The sequence below is a fragment of the Penaeus vannamei genome, chromosome 38 (assembly GCF_042767895.1).
Source record: "Penaeus vannamei isolate JL-2024 chromosome 38, ASM4276789v1, whole genome shotgun sequence".
In the NCBI taxonomy this organism is placed as follows: Eukaryota; Metazoa; Arthropoda; class Malacostraca; order Decapoda; family Penaeidae; genus Penaeus; species Penaeus vannamei.
The window spans coordinates 24,578,897-24,591,258 of record NC_091586.1 but is presented as its reverse complement, the minus strand read 5'-3'; positions in this window follow the sequence as shown (position 1 = coordinate 24,591,258).

The following is a 12,362-nucleotide window of genomic DNA, read 5'->3' as shown; positions in this document are numbered from 1 at the left end:
TAAGTAAATAGATGAATAAAAAAAAAATCTTAAAGTACAAGAATCTTAATGGATGAAAAATAGATAAATGAATAAATTAATGAGTAAATAAATGAATATAAAAAAAAAATCTTAAAGTACAAGAATCTTAATGGATGAAAAATAGATAAATGAATAAATTAATAAGTAAATAAATGAATATATAAAAAAAAAAATCTTAAAGTACAAGAATCTTAATGGTATATGTTGCAGACGGTTGCGCTATGTTGCAAAACCATTGCAGAGTTCAAGGCCTGGCAACGAGTGGGAAAGGCTGTCTCTCTCTTGCTATTTATGTTTATTATTTGTTTTATTTATTCTCTTTTTCCTTTTCTCTCTTTTTTTTTTCTTCCTATTCTTTTATTTATTTTTTTTCTATTCTTGTGTTTCCTTGTTTTCCTTTTTTCTTTTATTCCTCTTCCTTTATTCTTATTTTTTGCTAAACGAGTGAGAAAGGCTGTCTCTCTCTTGTTATTTATGTTTATTATTTGTTTTATTTATTCTCTTTTCCTTTTCTCTCTTTTTTTTCTTCCTCTTCCTTTATTTTTTTTTCTATTCTTGTGTTTCCTTGTTTTCCTTTTTTCTTTTATTCCTCTTCCTTTATTCTTATTTTTTGCTAAACGAGTGGGAAATGCTGTCTCTCTCTTCCTATTTATGTTTATTATTTGTTTTATTTATTCTCTTTCTTTTCTTTTTTTCTTCTTCCTATTCCTTTAATCTTGTTTTATTAATCTTATTTTAATTTTAATTTATTTTATCTTGAATCTTATTTTAAACTTATTCTATTCCTTTTCTCTTTTTTTTTTTCTTTCTTCCTCTTCCTTTATTTTTATTTTTTTCCTATTCTTGTGTTTCCTTGTTTTCCTTTTTTCTTCTCTTCGTCTTCCTTTATTCTTATTTTTTTCCCTATTCTTGTGTTTCCTTGTTTTCCTTTTTTGCTTGATAAATGTGATGTTTTTTTTATTTCTCCTTTTTCTTGTCTTTATCAATTTCCTATCCGTTTCTTCGCTTTGTTTTGAGTGCGCAGTTTATGTATTCTTTTGTTTCTGTTTTTCTTTTTTTCTGTTTTCTTTTCTTATATTTGTTATTCGGTCATTCCTTCTCTTCCTTTCACCCCTTCCTTCTTATCTTTATCACCTGTTATACCATTCCCTTCTTCGCCTGCGTATTAATACAGATTTTTATTTTTTTTTTTATTTTTTTTTATTTTTTTTTCCGTGTGTTCTTTCTCTATTTTATCTTTATTTCTATTCCTTCTTTCCCATTCTCTTTCCTTCCATCTTTACTTCCAGGATGTCCTTCACCCTATCCATTCCTCCCTACTTTTATCTCTTCCTCCATTCCCTTCCCTCTCTTCCTCCACATATTCTTAGAAAAAAGAACACTAACAGATAGATAGTAATGAATAGATAGATAGATAATGAATAAATAGAGAGATTAAGACTATTATTGATAATATTGGCTACATATAATACCCTTTATATAATGAGTGAAATTGTGCTTTTGACTTCTTTATTATCATTTATTTGCTTGTGTCATTCTTCTCAGCTGAGAATTGGGAATAGAATTATCTATATTTCCTTTAATTACTCCTATTTTCTATTTGCCTTTTGTCATGTACTGAAGTGAATTGTTGCTACTACTTAATTGTTGTTATTGTTCAAACTTTATTTTTATTATCATTATTATCATTAGTAGTTGTAGTTGTGGTAGTTGTTTCGTCATAATAATAATCATTATTATTATAATTCTTACTATTATTATTATTATAACTATTATTATTATCATTATCATTATCATTATTATCATTATCAACATTATTATTATTATCATTATTATTATCATTATCATCATCATCATCATCATCATTACCATTATCGTTATTGTTATTATCATTATCATTATTATTATTATTATCATTATCATTGCCACCAGTATTACTATTATTGTTATTATTCTTGAATGATTTTGCTGTTATTTTGTAATCATTATTGTTGTTGTTAGAATTATTATCATTATTGTTATCGTAACTATATTTGCTATTCATCTTAGCATTATAAGTACCATTTGTTATAGTTATTGTAAACCTCATCATTAATTTCATAAATAATATTGTTAATAATATTATTGTTAATACTATTCCCACTTCAATCTATTGTTATCATTATAGGTGACATTTTTTGAGTTATATTATTACCCGCTCTATATAACTGCCTCATTGTTATAATTGTTATCATAATTACTGTTACTGCTGTTGTTTGGTGATCTTGTTATTGGTATTATCATCAATAATTATGGATAATATATTTGTGTTGGTTATAATTACTATTTTCATTATCGCTGTTGTTGTTATGTTATTTTTGTTGTTATTAGTATTGCTATCAATATCATTGTTGTTATTATTATTGTTATGATAAAGGTTATTATTACTATTATCTTTGTTATCGTTATTATTATTGTTGCTTTGTTGTTGTTGTTATTAGTATTTTCCCATTGATGTTATTATTGTTATTATCATTATTATTGTTGTAATGATAATGATATTTTTTATCATTATCATCTTAATTGTCATTATCATCATTACGATCAGTATTCTTAGTAGTATCATTGTTATCATTATCATTTTTTATTATTATTTTCATTATCATCATCATTATCTTCTTTATCGTTATAATTTTTTATCCTGTCATCAATGTTCTTATATAGTATGATATATTAGTAAAGTGATCATACGGTCTCTACTAATATTATTGTAATAATAATCATTATCATTATCATAACTAACTGTAAATGTCACTTTCATAATTTTTTTATTCTGTTGGCATTATAATCAGCATTATTTCCTTATCAACATTACTATCGCAATTTCTATGGTTGTCCTGTTTATCGCTATATTTATTGTTATATGTTTTTCGGTTATTGCTATTATTTTCATAATTGTTATCGTTGTTGTTATTGTTGCATTTTTGTATCGCTGTTATTTTTGCTATTGTTAATATCGTGACCGTCATCATTTGTTGTTGTTGTTGTTGTTAGTAATACACTATTGTCGTCACGATCAGCAATATTATGTTTTAGTTTATCATTAGATATCACTTATTATGTCTTTTGTAATCACCATGAAAATCACTGTAAAAAATATTTCATATCAATGTAAACAATTATTATAACTGTATCTTTTTATCTACAGTGTTTGGTTGTTAATGTTGTCTTATTAATAAAAATCTTGTTATTATTTGTTTTACCTTTTTAATTAAGTATTTAATCTCATCACAAGAAAATACTGGATTCTTTATTATACTCATGAATATCAGTTAAAATATCTTTTATAAGGAAAATTACAATATTAATCAACATTGTCATTAATATTATAAGTAATGTTTTGTTTATTATTATCATTACTGATCATATCATTACTGCACATGTATATCTATATTGTTATAAATATATAGTAACAAATCACTATGATTTTTCCCAGAAATAAATACTGTAATAACAATAATTATTAAATCAAATTATATTGTACAGTGTAGTTGATATACCGTATACCACTGTCTATTAAAAGAATAAGAATAATTATTATAATTGAATATAGTAATATAATGGCTAAATAACAAACATACATTGATAATTGAATGAGAATAAAAACAGTAGCAATATTAGCTCAGCAAATATTAAAGAACACAGCCAATGTTTGCAAAAGTAACGTTAACAATGCGAAAATTAGATCTAATTAAACCCAAATGCAGAAAATTAATCTCACGTAGAAAAAAATATATGAAACGGTAATGAATTCAAACCAGTCTAAAAAAAAAAAAAAAAAAAAAAAAAAAATGTGTATATCTATATACGAAAGAGAAAAAAAAGTATGATAATGATGAAAAAAAAAAAAACATGGAAGTTCCAAAAATATTTTCATATTGACATGAAATGGCAGGTTCGCGTAATTAGATGAATATTTGTCTTCCATTTGTGGCGGCTCTCGTTTGTGAAACCTGGCGTGCGGTTCCCTTAGAGTGTCAGCGGAAGTCACACGAGCGAGCGAAATGGGGTCAAAAAGAAACAAAAAAATAATAACAAAAATATATATATTTCTTTTAATTAAAGATGAATAAGATAGCTTAGTGATGGTGATTATAAACGATAATAGTTAGAGATGGTAATAATGATAAAAATGATGGTAATGGTATTAGCTTAGTGGTAACAATAGTATAGGACCATGACACTAATTAAAGAAATAGTGTTAATACCACTAATTAATTATATCAGTGATGTTAAAGTGAAACTAATGATGATTTAATAACATCAATAGGTTACACTAATAACAATGAAAAAATATTGAACAATAGTAAAAAAATAATATTGATTTCATTTTCAATATCAACATATTTAACAAACTACCAAAATAGTTATAATACTAATCGTGATAATAACGAAAGGGAGCTAATATTACATGCTAATGATAAGATTGTTAATAACAGTTATGATGCCCATGGTTATAATAATAATAATAATACGGATGAGGATGATGATAATAACAATAATAATAGAAATGACAATGATAATGGTAACGATAATGATAATAATGATGGTAAGAATTAAGTCAAAGAACAACAGTAATGACAATAAGAACAGCGTCAGTCGATAATAAACCTCATAATAAAAGTGGTAATAATAGCAATTATGCCATAAGTGATAATGTTGATAACAATATTCAAGCAAAAACACGATAGCGATGATAACGATGCTGCTTTTCTGATAATAAAGGCAGCAATGTGATAATGACTTGATAATAGATAATAATCATAAACATAATAATAATATACTATAACAATATATATTATACATAATATGATAATATAATAATCAATATAATAAAGATATATGATGATGATAATAATAATAATAATAATAATAATAATAAAATAGAATATTAAGTATAATAATGATATAATAATAATAATAATAATAATAGTAATGATAATGATAACGATAATGATAATGATAATAATAATAATGACAACAATAATAATGATAATAATAAGGATAAAATATAATTGTAGATATAATAATGATAGATATAATAAATATGATAACGAAGGTAGCAATATGATAATGACTTAAGTATGACAATAAAAGTAATAATAATGATGCCAGTTGACGGGGCAATAAGGAGAGAAAATAACGAAAATAAAAACGAAGCCAAAGACAGTAGAAGTAAAGAGAGTAATTAAAAAATAATTACTGATAATGCAAAGATAATGAAGAAGGTTAATGATAGCAACAAATGATAAATTATGATTTGTTATGACAGGCAGTTACTTGGATAATAAAATAAAAAGGAATAAGAAGGGATGATTATAAGAATATTGATGGTGGTGATGATAATGAAGAGAATATTTGATGAGGATGAGGATATAAAAAATAGTATAATATGATAGTGATAAAAGGTATAATAATGATAATCGTAAAAATTAAATAAATAATACATAAAAAGATATTGTGATATACAAAAATGGAAATGATGATAGAGAATGATATACATATAACAAGATACAAATAGATGAAAATAAAACAAAGCACAGATATGATAATTTCTCGAGAATTTCAATCAATTTCATCTATGTTGCTCGCGAGAAATAGTAACATTAACATTAATCTTCTCACATCAAAGATAACATTAGTCTCAACAGTGACAGTTAAAAAATACATTGATATCACTTAGACATTGATATTAATATTTCCATTAACATTAACATTCATATCATCACCTATATTAACATTAACATTCATATCAACACTTATATCAACATTAACAGACATAAACATCAATATTAGCGTTTGAAGTAATTAACATCATCATTATAATCATGAATCATCTTTCGAGAAATAAATTAACTGGCAATCGATGTTTTATGGTAGAGTAATAAGAGAAATTATATTGTGATAGGAAAAAATATAATATTCGCGTTTCTCTTCAATGACGATTGTGCTGAGAAAATACATGTATATTCCCACACGCACGTGAAAATGCGTATGTATGAGTATATATACATGTATACAAGCTTACATACAAACATACATACATACATAGATAGTTAGTTAGTTGTTAGTTAGTTAGATAGATAGATAGATTAATATGTACATTTATAAAGATCTTTTTCACTATTTTCTTGTTATAGTTCTCTCTACGCACATGTAGTTTTACATTAAGACAACATTACAACAATATTTCAACAACAATAACAACATATATTCCAACCTTACATAGACCCACGTAGGGCGTTTGTGGGAACAGTAATTCGACCTTTTCAATAACAATATCCTGTAATCCGGCAACGATCCCGGAGTGCCGGATTTGTGAGGTTCAGTCTGTTTGATATACTCGCATCCCCTTTCTTTTTCGGACCAAAAGTGCCATCTTTAATTTAATTCAGGAAGAGAAAATTGCTCTTTTAGACAAAATCAAGTAAGAAATGACAAGAAAATGTCTTGTTTAGGTGGACTTCTGCTCGCCTGAAGGTCTTGTGCACGCTTCTGTCAACAACATATGCATATTGTAGATATATTTGTGTATGTGTGTGTATGTACTTTTATCGCGTGCTGTACGTGTAGCGATGTATAAAAAGGGGATGTGATATCATTTCTGAGTTTTTTTTATTTCTGAAAAAAATCAGTTTCTCAGTCTCTCTCTCTCTGTCTGTCTCTTTCTTTTTTTTCACTCTCTCTCTCTCTCTCTCTCTCTCTCTCTCTCTCTCTCTCTCTCTCTCTCTCTCTCTCTCTCTCTCTCTCTCTCTCTCTCTCCCTCCTTCCGTCCCTCTCCTCCTTTCCCTTCGAGATTCCCTCTCCATCTTTTTTATCCGTCTCTCTTCTAATTCCCCTTTTCATCACCCTCCCCTTCTGCCCTCGACCTTCCCGCCACGGAGCCAGCCCGCTTCATAATTAGAAACTGAATATTTCAAAGCATCAGGTCTTGAGTGGTTTCAGTCGGCGCGTCATATCATCATGTATAAATAGGAAGGGCGTGTGTCCTATAACGACAATGCTTTACGTAGTCGAGTGTTACGTGGATGAGAGAATGCTGCGGTATACAGTGGGTGTGTCTCGTGTGTCCAGTCGTGTGTATATTACGTTATAGGGGAGTAAAGGTTCTTCATAAAGGTCTATTGGGAATGCTGTGTCATGGGGTAGAGTATTTTGTATGGCCTATTTTGGGTATGTTGTGTCATGGAGTAAGGTATGTCATACGTCTTATGGTGAATGTTGTATCGTGTTGTGTTTTATCCTAGGGAAGGTTTGTTCTATAGTGTGTTACATATTTAACATCAAACATTTCATATTTATGTTGAATATTTTGTTAGTGTTTTTCTCATGTCTTAGGGTGCTTGTTGGATACATGGACATACTAAAGAATAGTTTAATAAACAATGTCTTGGCTCAGTGGTAGATATTTAATATTGAACATATTTAACATCAAATATTTCATATTTATGTTGGATATTTTGTTAGAGTTTCGTTTTTCTCATGTCTTATGGTGCTTGTTGGATATATGGACATACTAAAGAATAGTTTAATAAAGAAAGTCTTGGCTCAGTGATAGGTTGTTGGGTTTGCAATTGCAAGGTCTTGGGTTCGCTCCCCGTCGCCTCTTTCAGTCCCCTCAGCTGTGAGTGAGTACTGGTATGCTGCTGTTGGTGTGTTGGGGTCAAAGTCGGGGCGGAAAGGAACTGGCCGCCCTACCGCATCATCCCGCGGCTTAACAAGCATGTTCCTCTACGCCCATGGCCCCAACGACCATTTGGATATGGGACCAACTTCTTTTCTTTTTCTTTTTTCTTTTTTTTTTGGGGGGGGGGGGTGATGTGTTATGATGCTACGGATACAAAAAGACCGTATCACTTTATCGTTTATTACATGTGACAAAACAAACTTATAATTACACTCTTGACGAATCTTACATGCCATATAACGAAAAAACCGAGAGAGTCATACATTTCACTCTGACTAATCTTACATGTCATATAACGAAAAAAACGATAGAGTCCTACCTTTCACAAACCACAAATCGAATCCTGGGCCACAATGCAAGACCCTCCACATAAAACATATGTTGCCTCAAAACCATCCAACATACTACATACTTCGTTACCTACATGGTGGTTCGTCTCATGTGTGATGTATCATGTAGGAAATAAAACCAAATGAGATAGTAATTGTAAAAAAAAAAAAAATACTATTGTAAAATTTTATTATTATATAATATTTATTACTTATTATTGTAATATTTATTATTGTAAAAGCTATTGTAAAATAACACAATATTTTGCCAAGCACTGTATACCACACCACCCAACACGGTTATATATCATATATGAGTAATAAAGATTATAACAGATATATCAAGGAAGGAATTCTAATAAACTGAATTCAGGATTCGAAAAAGAAAAACACATAGATAAAACAATTAGAAATGATAAGAAAATCATAACAATAACACAACTAAAATTTAAAAAATATGACAATTTTGAATGCTGATCTGAATAACATTTCTATAATTATATGAATTACAATACAAAGACAATCATAACAGGAACGATGCAGCTATTATCTATACCAGCTAAATAATAATGATGATGAAAATGATAACAGTGATGATAACAATTAAATAGCTGATGAAATTGAAATAATGACCATAGGAATAATGACAGTGATAATGCCAGTGATGATGGTAACAAATAGTAATGATAATTATGATAAAGATGTTGTAATTATAATGATGATGTTCATAATAATGATGTGATGATTATTTTACTATCATTATTATGAGTAGTAGTAGCAGTATTGTTATTATAATTTTCATGATCATTATTATCATTAGTCTTATTACTTTTATCGTTATCATTAAATTTGCCATTATCATTCTTATTATTATTATCAATATTATCATTATTATTACTATAAAGAATTACTATTATCAATATTATCATTGATATTACTATAAAGAGTTACTATTATCAATATTATCATATTATTATCATTATTATTACTATTTAGATCACAATAACATAAAGACAATAATAGTAATAACAATAATAATGACGATAAGATCAGTAATAATACTAACAATAATAATAATTAATAATAATAATAATAACAATGTTACAAAAGCCAAAACCAACAGACTGCAACATTATAACAGTTTTCTTCGTGACATAAAATCTGCTCCCAGGATATCCAATTCCCGCAGCCTTTTAAATTCTTTTTTGAAAACTTACAGTGCATAAAGAATAGAATATGGATTACAACGGCCCACTCGACGCCACCCAAAATGGTAAACAAAAGTATAGTGTCATAACCCTTTTAAATCCATTCCGAATCTTTTGTGTAACCGAATCTAATGCGTTTAGTGGAATCCGATCCTAACGCCGTGGAGACTTAGCGATCTTCTTTTGTTTTCGGGAAAGGAAATGTCGTTTTATGCGTTCGTGATGTGTTTTATTTCTCTTATTTTTGTATTTCTATATATAAATATAGTATATTTTTATAATCTTTTTTTCAATATGTATTTTGGAAAAAGGCAAAAAAAAGTGAAAATAATATTACTGTGGTGTTTTTGTAGATTTTATTGTTAAGAGAAAAAATGTATAAGGGTTTGAATGTCGGAAGAATGCGGGAGGGAGAGAGAAGAGAAGGAGGAGGAAGATAAGGAGGAGAACGGTGGAGGAGGAGGAAGAAGAAGAAGGGAAAAGTAGAGAAGGAAGAAAGGGAGAGAAAGGAAGCAGAAGTGGAGATGAAGTAGAGGGAAGAGGAAAAAGAGAAAGAAGAAGGGAAAAATAGAGAAGGAAGAAAGGGAGAGGAAGGAGGCAGAAGTGGAGATGAAGGAGAGGGAAGAGGAAAAAGAGAAAGAAGAAGAAGGGAAAAGTAGAGAAGGAAGAAATGGAGAGGAAAGAGGCAGAAGTAGAGATAAAGAAAAGGGAAGAAGAAGACGAACAGGAAGAGGAAGCAAAAGAAGAAGAGATAAGGAAGATGAGGACAAGAGAGAAGAAATCTAGATGAGACTTAATATCATACTAGATTTAATTCATATAAGTGTGATATTAAGGTCAACATTTATGGAAAATAACATCTGAACGAGAAAAGAATATAACAGAATAACAATAACGATAACAATAATAATCATTATTATTGTCATTATCATCATTATTATCATTATTATTGTCATTAAGATTATATCAACAAAAATAATGATGATAATAATAATAATAATGATAATAAGAGTAAAATAGATGACAATAACGATAATTATAATAAAAATAACAATAATAAATAGTAATAATAATAACAAAAATAAAAGTACCGATAATATTAACAATAATAATAATGATAATAATAATAATAATAATAATGATAATGATAATGATAATGATAATGATAATGATAATGATAATGATAATGATAATGATAATAATAATAATAATAATAATAATAATAATAATAATAATAAAAATAATAATATTATTATTATTATTATTATTATTATTAATAATTACATCAAATAATCTAGATGAAGATTGCCAACCCAATTAAAACCAAAATCGAGTAATAAAAGCAAAAATAGTAACCTAATAACTGTATAACAATCAATAAATCACAACACCATGTAATAAACAATAATAATAATTTAATAACGATATAACAACAATCAATAAATTACACCACCATAAAAAATTAAAATAAAACAAAATAATAACGGTTTAAAAAGCATAACAGAATAACAACATGGCATAGCAATAAAAAATATATAAAATAACGATAGGCCTACCTATAATAACAAAAATTTACATTAACGATAATATCTAGTAATAACACAGGAGAAAAAGATATATAACAACGAAGTGAAATAACAGTAATAATCCGAAGTATTAGGTTTACCAAGAGGGATAACATCTAAAGATAACATATGGATAATGAACAAATAATACAAGAGTTAGGAACAGAATAGCATCAAAAGGCAATACGATAACAAAAAAACAATAACAATAACAATAACACCAGGATTAAAAACCTGATTTGAATAACACCGGCAACCACCAATAACATCAAAATAACTAATCAAATAACAACACAAAACATCATAACATCGAATAACAACAGAACAACAAAATAACGACATAATAACGATATCAGGAGAGCGAGAAGTAACAATAAACATCAAATTTTGAAAAAAAACGGTATTTCTAACCTGATTTATCTTCTGGTTCCACACGTGTTCGAACAAGTGAGCATCTGCCGCTATGTTCATGCTGTCTTTGCTACATAAGCTCGTGTTTGGCGAACAACCCTTTAATACTAACAAAAAGTACGCGAAATTGGATATCTTTACTTGGTGTTTCCATTTTTTTTTTTTCTCTCTCTCTCTCTTTCTTTCTCTCTTTCTCTCTCTCTGTCTGTCTGGGTCTGTCTCTCTCTCTCTCTCTCTCTCTCTCTCTCTCTCTCTCTCTCTCTCTCTCTCTCTCTCTCTCTCTCTCTCTCTCTCTCTCTCTCTTTCTCTCTTTCTCTTTATCTGTCTGGTTTTGCTCTCTCTTTTCTGTTTTGTTGGTTTGTGTTTTTTGGTTGTCTCTTTCTCTTTTTGTCAGTTTCAGTTTCTAGTTTCTCTTTCTCTCTCTCTCTCTCTCTCTCTCTCTCTCTCTCTCTCTCTCTCTCTCTCTCTCTCTCTCTCTCTCTCTCTCTCTCTCTCTCTACCTCTCCCTCTCTCTCCCTCTCTCTTTCTCTCTCTCTCTCTCCCTCTCTCTCTCTCTCTCCCTCTCTCTCTCTCCTCCCTCCCTCCCTCACCCCCTCTCTCTGTCTCCCTCCCTCCCTCCCTCCCTCGCTCCCTCTCTCTCTCTCTCTCTCTCTCTCTCCCTCTCTCTCTCTCTCTCTCTCTCTCTCTCTCTCTCTCTCTCTCTCTCTCTCTCTCTCTCTCTCTCTCTCTCTCTCTCTCTCTCTCTCTCTCTCTCTCTCTCTCTCACTCTGCAACTACTAATGCTTTGCAAATAGAAGCGCTTTTCGCTTGCTTCGAACTCGATACTGAGAACTGGCGCCTCAAAGGATTCGCTTTTTGGGATTCGAAACCTTCCAGAATGATTCGTTTCGGGGATTCGAGCCTTGCCAGAATAGTTCGCCTTGAGAGGAAGTATTCAGATTCCTCTATACGAATCGCTTACAGTGCGGATTCGAAGTTATCTCAGTGAATTCAGTTCGGGATTCGAAACCTCTTCAATTAGTTTGTTGTTGTTTTTACTGATTTTAAAAAGATTCGTTTCGGGGGGATTCGACTCAGGATTAGTGTTTCGTTTTTCGGATTC